A 12,132-nucleotide genomic window follows, 5' to 3' on the forward strand; every position below is an offset into this window, starting at 1 on the left:
ATCAGCCTGTGAGTCATGCGTAGTCAAATTCCCTGGAGAGAATTTAAGAACCAAGGACTCTGAGGGTGACAGAAGAAAAGCTGCTGATTTTTCCATTGGCCCATATTTTCACTGATGCGTAGAGCTCCTGTAACTACAGTTATGAAAAGGAGTGTATTTATTATCAACTTCACCCCCTATGGTTGAGTAGCAATTGTTTATATGTTTCAATAATAAATTATCCAATAACATATATTGTTGAACATTTCCTAATTCAAACATTTATTTACATTTGTATATTATTTATTTATTGTTTCTCTGTTTCTAGGTTTTCCTGGAAGCATAAAGCTAAATACAATTATCATATTATTTCTTAATCATATCACTCCCTTGAGTTGCTAATTGCACTGAATGTTGCGACATACAGGCAAAGGAAGAAAGGGAAGTTTTAGTTCTTTTTGTTGTTGTTCTTTTTTTTTAGTTTTTATTTAAATTAGAAACAAGCTTCTTTTACGTGCCAATCCCAGTTCCCTCTCCCTTCCCTCCTCCCCTGTCCCTGACAGACCTATCCCCTATTCCAACCCCTTTCTGCTCCCCAGGGAGATTGGTTCTTTTAAGCCAGGGTTTCTCTGGGTAGGAGCCATAGGTTTCCTGGAACTCACTCTGTAGATCAGACTGGCCTCAAACTCACATAGATCCCTCTGCCTCTGTCTTCCAAGTGCTGGGATTAAAGGTGTGCATGACCACAGTTTTAGTTCTTATTCTACTTATTTCATCTTTTTGGACAGTAACTGTAGAGAGTATAGAATGTGTGAATGAAGAAGTCAACAGAGTTCTATGTCATATTTTTACTTTCCCATGCATTACTGGAAGGAACAGATTACTTCATTTGTTTAATTCAATTGAACTTATACAAGACTGTTGTGAACAGTTACATTCAGATAAATGATTTAAATGTCCCACCACAAAGAACAATGTGAATACCTTGTATCATGAAAGAAAGAATAAAAAAGAAAGCACACGGTAATACCAGTAGTATAATATTGACCCTTTGTGGAAGCTTCTCACAACTAGGGGTTTTACTAATGTAATCTTCTATTTTACTTCCAAGTCCTCACTCACCCCAACCCTTGAAGGAACAACATATTTAACTTTAGTACAAAGTATGCAAGAATAGTTGAGTTTTTCCTTTTACTTAAAAATATCATCTAAATGGACTTAGTTCATAGGCGTTTAAGACTACAGTCTATGTTCACTAAAGTAGACCAACAACCTAAAATAGGTTTTCCTATTTCAATCATTCATAGTTTAAATCCTTTGAGAATTTATATTTTAAAATGTTTTCTGTAGTCTCTGAGACATCCAGAACATGATTTTTCAGTGAATCAACAATTATTGACACTATGTCCACGGTGAGAAGACATTCTTCATTATCTCTTATTCAATTCTAACTAATATTACTCTGAATTACACAACTGAATTTATCAGGGATTCTGAATTAACATAAAAAATAATGAAGAAAATAAAATGAATAAAGATATGGAAGTAAAAAAAAAAGCAATCAACATAGCTGACACTATTTGGGTGTCCACAAACCAGAGACTAGATAGCCCAAAGACGATGTAGGGTAAAAAGTAAATAAAGTAGTGGTAAAATGGCTCTTTGTGTTATACTTCTATACTCATAGATCAGTGCCTAAATCAACCATCATCAGAGAAGCTTCATCCTGCTGCTGATGGAAACAAATTCAGAGACATACAACCAGAAATTAGGCAGAGAGAGAAAGAGACAGGGAGACAAGAGAGGGGGGAGAATAAACAGCTCCTCTAAATGGGATGTTTCAATCAAACCCCTCCCTTCAGAGATCAGGGATTCTCACTGAAGGGGAGATGAAGAGCCAGAGGGAAGGTAGGACACTAGGAGGACAAGGCCCTCTAAATCAGCTGAGCAAACTCACATACTCACAGAGGCTGAAGCAGCAAGCACAGGGCCTTTGTGGGTCTGCATAGGTCCTTTGTGTATATATTATAGTTTTCAGTTTAGTGTTTGTTATGGAACTCCCGAGTGTGTGAATGAGTGGCTCTGTGATTCGTGTGTCTACTCATAGGTTTGGGCATTTTTCTTCTGTTGGTTTGCCTTGTCCAACTTTGATGTGATAGTTTTTGTTTTGTCTCATGTTTTATTTTGTTATGATTTATTGTTTTCTCTTAGAAGTTTATTTTTTTAATGAAAGACAGAAAGGGAAAGCATCAGGATGGGAGAGGAAGTGGAGAGGAGTAGAAGGAGGAGAAAATGTAATCAGGACATATTGTATGAGAAAAAGAATCTATTTTCAATAAAAGGGAATAAATAAATCATAACTAACAAATAAATAAATAGGGAAGACAAAAATCAACATAGAAATTACTCAAATCTAAATTTAAATCCATTTCCACTATCAAATTCTCATGGAGATTTTAAAATACTGGTCTAAAATCATTTATTTTTTTAAAAAAACTACAAGTTATTACAAAAGAAACTTTTTCCCAAGACTTTATCCATCCAACAGTTGCAACTTGGCTTTTAGATACCGTAATCAGGGTATCTTTAATTGAAGTGCTGTAATCTATTCAGTATTTTCCTTAACACCACTGATTTGATGAGTACATCTCAAAACCATTCCTGATTAAAATCTTTTATGTTACATAATAATAATAATAATAATAATAATAATAATAATAGAGAATAATATACTAATCATCTATACACATTCAATGTATTTTTCATTAAGTAGAAACATTCTGTGCTTACAACTTAGACTTAATGTCAAGGGGCACTTGAAGCACTACTAGAAAACACAAGTTTGTTTCCCAGCACACTTGTCACAAGCACCTATTACTTTAGGTGATCCGACATCGTCTTCTGGCCATTGGAGATACTTGAAATCAGTGGCACAAACACAGACAAACACACACACACACACACACACACACACACACACACACACACACACACTAAATAAAAATAAATATTTTAAAGAAAAACCAGTGTAACCACAACATCCCCTACCTCCTCACCTCGGTGTTTTCTCTTAAATTACTGCTTATTATTCTTAAAAGTAATTTATATCTTAATTGGTAATAGGCTATTTTACTTTGTGAGACTGTGGATACAATTTTTATGCTTATCTTCATTCACAAAATATTTAACTTATAATGTTATCAATGTTTTTCCATGTATATGTGGGTTGCATGTGTGCATTGATGTATCATATGTTATACATGAGGTTAATCTAGCTGGTCATGCTACCATTGGTTAAAAAATAATGTTTCATTTTACTTCTCTCTATATATATTATATAAAATTTTTAGTTGCATTTAGCTTGACTTGATTTGAAAATCAAGTGAAATGTGTTTTTCACTTACACTCTGTTGTCTCTGCTCCTTGAGCCATATAATGGTTTAAATTATTAACTGGAGGTCACTTCATTAGATGGTCTTATATACATAGAGTATTCATAAAGGCATGGTTATTGCCTCCAGATTATACTTATTGCACTAATGGAATTTTTAATCTAAAGAAGAGCACCTTCTTGTAATTGGAGCTAATTTTGAAGTACCTTTTCAATTGCTTCTATCTATAAATTTGTGTACAGCCAGCTCTCATTAAACTGCCTGAGGGATACAATTTTGAATAAAGACAGCAATATAATTAAACTATATTCATGTTAATCTTCTTTCCTGAAAAATTCATAATAGGATGTACTTTATAGCATTCAGATTGTCTACAATAATTGTGATCCTTATTAAGAAACTGTAAACAGAAAAGTATTAAATTTGGTTTCTATTTTGTATTCTATAAACTAGAAAGTGCTTTCCAAATATAAAGCTGTCTTCAAATCAACTTTATATTTGCAAAACAACTCCAGGGATGTCACTGTCTATTACTGATGTTAGGAATGATCTTCTAAATTGCGCTGAAGAGAACAGGGGAGAATGAACAAAATTACTGATCTAATTCTTTACAGCAAATATGTGCTATTTAAAATAGGATGGAGTAGAAAAATGCATTGATTTTGCTACAACTTCTAGTCAGTGGAGAATGTTTACTGTAAGCATAAAATGTGGGCTGATGTCTTAAAAGGAGCTAGATATCCTTAAAGTTTTTGTGCCATTTCCTCTGCTACAATTTCATCACCAGAGTTCTATTATTGAAATTATCATTGATCAGTAGAACAGGTTTCCTACTGTCTACAAAGTCAATAACAAGTATTTAGGCTGAAAGAAAACTGCTAACAGTTTTCATCTTAAATTCCTACTTTCTGATTCAAAAAATAAACACATTAAAAATCTTTACCCTCCCAGAATACTCCACATTGAATCTAGGATTGATCAACAATAAAATTATTACATTTGTTTAAAAGATGGTGATAAAGTGTTTAAAAACAACATGCACGGTACTGGGAAATATGGAAGAGTAGCACACACCTCCCGGTTAAGAAGCAGGCATTGGTACTAATGTGATTAACACAGGTGACAAGCAGAAAGATGTTAGTGCTATTGGGCTCATGACTTTTCAGGGCTTACACTACTTACTTTAGTGTAACTTGTTCTTACTTTATGTCTGGGAATCCTTCAAAAGGCATTTTGTTCTTATTACAAAAGAATGAACTAAACTGGGTTTAGTTCTGAGAGCCCATGCTTGCTGATAAATGAATGTCTAACAAAGTTATGTTGTATTAAAAGACTGTGTAAGTATAAATCAGAAGGACATGACCATTGAGGAAGTATTTACTTTTAATTTGCTTTTCTCATTCCAATAGGCTCACATTTATTAAATCCACATAGCATTCTGAAATGATTACCTTCTCTCCTGTAAATACAGACGAAGCTAGAGAGAGAAGCAACTGAGTTCTAGACATGGCCTGGAAAGTCCCAAGAAAACATCATGTTTAGGTAAAGAATGTTTTCAAATCCCACTATTCCAAGGCCTGCTTTTGCCAGGTCTGGTTTTAACAAAGCTGACAAGTGAAGCTAATCTCCACTGCACTTTATAAACCATGTCTTTCAAGGTAATTTTTGAAAGGATAATTTTGGTTATTGCTGTCAGTCTGCAACTGATCCTAGTCTGTAGGCACATCTTATCCAAAAGGGAATAGTTGTTTCAAGCAAACCCATATATCATGTTTTAGAAAGTACTGACTGTGTTTCTCTTCAGATAACTCTGATGTGAAATGGTTCACTGAGCTCATTATTTCCCATAGGATCCTGCTCTCTTCAAATTCAAACTGTTCTTTATTATAAAGCTTTGTCAAAGGGAAGGGAATACTCATTCAGCAGGTAATTTTAACCTTTAAAAATCAAATGTGCTAGAGCTCAATGTGAATGTGAGTATGTAGTGGAGGTTGTCGTGATTTACACCCCACTAAGAGCTATATTTTTGCTTTATATTAGCATGCAACTGCTAGTGCCAAAATATCGAAGCCTACTAGTTTCTCCAGCAAAAAGAGTCACATCTAAATAGAAAAGTGATGTGTCTGAAGATAAATTCTGGGGACACAATTTGCTCTTCTAAATCATTTCAGTTATTTTCACTTTGATATCAGATGAAAAGTTCAATTTAATATGGAGCACTTTGTATTATTTTCAGAATAAAGAGCTTTCTATAAGAGAAATATTTAAGGCAGCTTAATCTGTAAGTAAAGCTATAATAGCTCTTCCCAATATGTCAGATTCCTCCCTGTAGATCCCTTCAAATATGGAAACTGAAAAGTATAGTAGGTTTCTTTATGGTCATTTTTAATAGAAAAAAATACCATATAAAATACTTGAATACTGTCTTATGCTATAGGAATAAATTTATAAAAGTGTCATCAGTAGTAGCAGCAGTAGCAACTATAAGATTGTAGGACATACTGTAACATGGCTTGATGAATGTTTAGAATATTTAGAAACGATTATTCAATATAAATTTCAGACTGAGAAAGTCTTGGAGCTGTACACTTAGCCAAGATTGCTCTTTAAATTTTATTTAAAAATCTATGACTAATTTTCAAAACATCTAAGAAAATTATTACAAAATTGATACCCTTGTATGTTGCATTCTTGAATTTCTTGGAAAGTTAATATCTTCCTCATTATATCTTTGAGAGCCTGATGCTGAAAATATGATAGGAATCACATGAAAAGAGAATTTGAAACCATAATTCTGTCTTCAGAAAATTCTGGCTTCAAGCTAGACATGTAAGGGAAGAGGGTGCATATTTCTACAGTGATGGATGATCAAGCACCATCTACATGGTAATAAAGATGTAGACAAGCTTTACAGTAGATGAAAAATATAATGATTCAGTCTGATAGTGCTTATTTTTTATGATTTTCCCCTCTTGTATAATATAACAACTGTTGGCCTTGTGAACTTTTTATCTCCTGAGAAAATAAACCAATTAAAACATTTGATTAGTGAATAAAAAATTGGCGCTGGAAATTAGGTGTGGAGAGTCAATAGGCGGATAAGGTAGACAGGGGGTAAGGGGAGGCATAGTTAATAATGAGGATATACGGAGAAGATGAAGAAACTTCTTTTTGTGGACTTTCTTGAAAATATAATTTTTAGGAAAGGAGTTTTGGACAGAGGTACTCTACATGGTAGAATAACACTTTCAGAAGAGAGATATCTAAACAACAAAACTCTCAATCCTATTTGTAGATTTTTTTTCTAGGAGTTGTTAGTTTGGGGAGTGATTGCTCTTGGTTTCCCATCAGAACTGGATGTTAAGATGCTGCTACTGAACACAGCACAGGTTAGTTGTATGATATGAATAAATCAAGCTGAAACTGACCTACAATCTTCCTTCTGATGGCCAGTTTTTATGGTGTCAGAGGTTGCTAGACAGGCTACTGGTATTAATTCGTGAGCTATAAAAATGACCAGCCTTTAATGATGCAATAGTGACAAATAGGTTATGGAACTAACAAACTAATATCTAATTGAATTCATTCCTGATACTATAAACTTGTCCAAAAATCTGTGCTAGGGGAATTCATAAGCCCTAGTGAATAACCTTTTATCATTGTTTTGCTTAATCATTTGAGTGGAGTTAATGTGATTAAAAAAAAAAAAACTCTTTTTTTTTATTTAGAAACAATTTTATTTTACACATCAATCCTGGTTCATTCTCCTTCCCATGCTCCCATGGCCCCCACCGACCCCTCCCATCCCACCCCATCCACTCCTAAGGGATGGTGAGGCCTTCCATGAAGGATCAGCAAAGTCTGTCATATCATTTGGGGGAGAGCCTAGGCCCGCACCTGTGTATCTAGGCTGAGAGAGTAGCTCTCCATAGGGAATGAGCTCTTTTTCTATTATGTTTTCCTCTTGATATATAGCTTTCTGGGGTATAATAATCTGGGTTGATATCTCTCAGAACTTGAAATATACCATTCCAAGATCTTCTGACTTTTAGAGGCTCAGTTATATGATATGCTACTATCCTGGTGGCCTGCCTTCTTGTGTGACTTATCATCTCTTGCTGTGTACTTAATGTTTTAATTATAATGTTAATGGAGAGGTTCCTTTCTGGTCTTCTCTGTTTGGTCCTAAATGTCTCCCATATCTGACTGACATCATTTCCCAACTGTGGGAATTATTTGTGATGATAATGTTGAAAATATTTTTATGTCTTTACAACAAAAAAATTCTTCTTCTATGCATGTAACCATAGACTTGGTGTTTTCAGACTGTTGCAAATACCCTGGAACTCTCACTCATAACTTATTATTTGATATTGATTCTTAATTAATTGTTCAATCCCTCCACCATGTTTTAAATATCAGATAGTCTGTGATTTCCTTAATCCATTCTATTAGTGAGAGTTTCCACCGAAATTTTATTTATTGTTTTAAGGTTCCATAATTTTATGATAATTTTTATTCAATATTTTTGTTTTATTTGTTGAATTTTTCTTTCACATATTATACTGCATTCTTGTACCATTTGGTTGTTTGTGTTCTTATTCAGGACCTTATTTTATTTTATTTCTTTGAAAATCACTCTTTTTTTAAATCTTTAATTACTACTCATATTTACATATCCATCCCCCCATTTCCTCACCCTCCCATCCTCCCAAGTTTCCTCCCAACCCCCCAACCCAACACCCAATTCCTCCCCAGGGATAGTGAGGCCTCCCACCAGGGACCTTCAATGTCTATCACATCGTTTGGGGAAGGGCCTAGGCCCTCCTTGCTGAATCTGGGCTACAATAGTATCCCTCCATATGGAATGGGCTCCCAAAGTCCATTGTGCTCTAGAGATAAACACTGGCTCCACTGTTAGAGGTCCCACAGACTGTCTTGGCCTCCTAGCTGGCACCCACATTCAGAAGGCCTGGTTTGATCCAATGCTGTTTCCCCAGGTTTATGACAAGAGTCTCAATGCTATCAGTAGGTCAGGTCCACTGTTTCTGTAGGTCTCTCCACCCCATCTTGGCTCCTTTGCTCATCCCTCCTCCTCTCCACAACTGAATTCCAGTAGTGTGGTTCAGTGCTTAGTTGTGAGTGTCTGTTTCTACTTTGAAAAGCAACAGGATGAAGGCTCTCTTTCTTCTCCTGACCCTAGGCTCCCACTTTGGCCAGAGGTTCTTGTCCCTATCCCCTTCAAAGAGGGACTATGTAATCTTCAATTGGAGTCCTCCTGGTTTCCTAGCTTCTCTGGCAATGTGGACTGTAGACTAGTGATCTTTTGCTCTATGTCTAAAAATCAAAAATGAGTGAGTACATACCATGTTTATCTTTTTGTGATTGGGTTACCTCACTCAGGATGGTTTCTTCTAGTTCCATCCATTTGCCTGCAAATTTCAATATTCCACTGTTTTTCTCTGCTAAGCAGTACTCCATTGTTTTAATGTACAACATTTTCTCTATCCATTCTTCAGTTGAGGGGCATCTAGGTTGCTTCCAGGTTCTGGCTATTACAAATAACGCTGCTATATAACATAGTTGAACATATGTCCTTATTGTATGAGTGTGCATACTTTGGGTATATGCCCAAGAGAGGAATTGCTGGATCTTGAGGTAGACTGATTCCCATTTTTCTGAGCAACCCCCATACTGATTTCCAAAGTGGTTGAACAAGTTGGCACTCTCACCAGCAATGTAGGAGAGTTCCTCTTTCTCCACATCCCCTCCAGCATACATTGTCATTGGTGTTATTAATTTTAGCCATTCTGACAGGAGTAAGATGGTATCTCAGAGTGGTTTTGATTTGCATTTCCCCGATGGCTAAGGATGTTGAGCACTTTCTCAAGTGTCTTTCAGCCATTTTGAATTGTTCTGTTGAGAATTCTCTATTTAGTTCTGCACTCCAACTTTTAATTGCATTGTTTGGTGTTTTGGTGGCTAGCTTCTTGAGTTCATTGTATATTTTGGTGCTAAGCCCTCTGTCCGATGTGTGGTTGGTGAATATCTTTTCCCATTCTGTGGGCTGGTGTTTTGTCTTGCTGACTGTGTCCTTTACCTTACATAAGTTTCTCAGTTTCAGGAGGCCACATTGATTAACTGTCGATCTCAATGTTTGTGCTACTGGTGTTTCTCAATGTTTGTGCTACTGGTGTTTCTCAATGTTTGTGCTACTGGTGTTATGTTCAGAAAGTGGTCTTCTGTACCAATTCGTTCCAGGGTATCACCTACCTTGTCTTCTAGGTGGTTCAGTGTGGCTGAATTTATGTTGAGGTCTTTGATCCATTTGAACTTAAGTTTTGTTCATGGCGATTGATATAGATCTAACAGCAATCTTCTACAAGTTTGAATCCAGTTATGTCAACACCATTTGTTGAAGATGCTTTCTTCTTTCCATTGTATAACTTCAGCTTCTTTGCCAAAAATCATGTGTTCTTAGGTTTGTGGGTCAATATTAAGGTTTTCAATTTGATTTCATTGGTAAACCTATTTTTGTGCCAATACTAAGCTGTTTTCAGGACTATGGCTCTATAATAGAGCTTGAAGTCAGGGATGGTGATGCCTCCAGAAGTTCCTTTATTGTGCAGGGTTGATTTGGCTATCCTGGGATTTTTGGTTTCCATATGAAGTTGAGTATTATTCTTTCAAGGTCAGTGAAGAATTGTATTGGGATTTTGATGGGGATTGCATTGAATCTTTTGGCAAGATTGCTTTTGGCAAGATTGCCATTTTTACTATGTTGATCCTACCTATCCAAGAGCATGAAAGATCTTTCCATTTTATGGTATATTATTTAATTTCTTTCTTTAAAGACTCAAAATTCTTACTACACAGGTCTTTCTCATTTTTGGTTAGTGTTACCCCAAGATATTTTATGTGGTTAGTTGCTGTTGTAAAGGGTGATGTTTCTCTGACTTCTTTCTCAGCATATTTATCTTTTGTATATAATGGAGCTACTTATTTTTTTGGTTAATCTTATATCCTGTCACTTTGCTAAAGTAGTAGTTCCCTGGTAGAGTTTTTCTGGGTCACTTATGTAAACTACCATATCATCTGCAAATAGTAAAAGTCTGACTTCTTCCTTTCCGATTTTTATACCCTTGATCTCCTTTTGTTTTTATATTGCTCTAGCTAGAACTTCAAGTAAAATGTTGAAGAGATATGGAGAGAGTGGGCAGCCTTTTCTTGTTCCTAATTTTACAGGAATCACTTTGAGTTTCTCTCCATTTAGTTTGATGTTGGATGTTGGTTTGCTGTATATTGTTTTTATCATGTTTAGGTACGTTCCTGTTATTCGTGATCTTTCCCAGACATTCATCATGAAGCTGCATTTTTTCAAAACTATTTCTACTTCTTGCTAGAAGTAAGATGATCATGTGGTTTTTCTTTTTCAGTTTGTCTGTATGCTGGATTACATTGATAGATTTTTGTATGTTGAACCATCCCTTCATTCCTGGGATAAAGCCAACTTGATCATGTTAGATGATTTCTCTGATGTGTTTTTGGATTCAATTTGCCACTATTTTGTTTAATATTTTTGCATCGATTTTCATGAGGGATATTGGTCTGTAATTCTCTTTTTTCATTGTGTCTTTGTGTGTCTTGGGTACCAAGGTAATTGTAACCCCATAGAAAGAGTTTGGCAATGTCCCTTCTGCTGCTAATGTGTGGAACAATTTGAGGAGTACAGGTATAAGCTATTCTTTGAATTTCTGATAGAATTCTGCACTGAAACCATCTGACCATGGGCTTTTTTTGGTTGGTAGATTTTTGATGACTGCCTTTTTTTATTAGGGGTTTTAGGTCTGTTTAAGTTGCTTATGTGTTATTGATTTAATTTTGGTAAGTGATATCTATTCAGAAAATTGTCCATTTCCTTTAGATTTTTGAATTTTTGGAGTACATGTTTTCAAAGTATGACTTGATGATTCTCTGGATTTCCTCAGTGTCCCTTGTTATGTCCCCATTTTCATTTCTGATTTTGTTAATTAGCATGGTCTCTCTCTCTCTGCCTTTTGATTAGTTTGGGTAAAGGTTTGTTTATCTTGTTGGATTTGTGGATACATATTGCTTAAATTTGGTTTTGTCATGGAATGTTGTTTTCTCCATCTATAGTGACTGAAAGTTTTGCTGGATACAGTAGTCTGGCTTGGCATTTGTATGACATCGATCCAGGATCTTCTGGCTTTCAAAGTTTCCATTGAGAAGTCGGGTGTAATTCGCATAGGTCTGCTTTTATATGTTACTTGGCCTTTTTCTTTTGCTGCTCTTAATATTTTTTTTCTTTATTCTGTAAGTTTGGTGTTTTGGTTATTATGTGGTGAGGGGACTTTGTTTTGTTGTCCAACTATTTGGTGTTCTGTAAGCTTCTTGTACTTTCATAGGCATATCCTTCTTAAGGTTGGGGGAGTTTTCTTCCATGATTTTGTTGAATATGTTTTCTGTACCGTTCAGCTGAATTTCTTCACCTTCTTCTATACCTATTATTCTTAGGTGTGTTCTTTTCACAGTGTCCCAGATTTCCTGGATATTTTGTGTTAGAGATTTTTTTGGACTTGAGATTTTCTTTGTTGGATGACTGTATATCCTCTAATGAGTCTTCAACACCTGAGTTTCTCTCTTCCATCTCTAGCATTCTATGCTTACATCAGTGGTTCCTGATCGTTTACCCCCTTTTTTATTTCCAGAATCCCCTCATTCTGTGTTTTCTTTATTGTTT

Source organism: Cricetulus griseus (assembly GCF_003668045.3).
Source record: "Cricetulus griseus strain 17A/GY chromosome 1 unlocalized genomic scaffold, alternate assembly CriGri-PICRH-1.0 chr1_1, whole genome shotgun sequence".
NCBI lineage: Eukaryota > Metazoa > Chordata > Mammalia > Rodentia > Cricetidae > Cricetulus > Cricetulus griseus.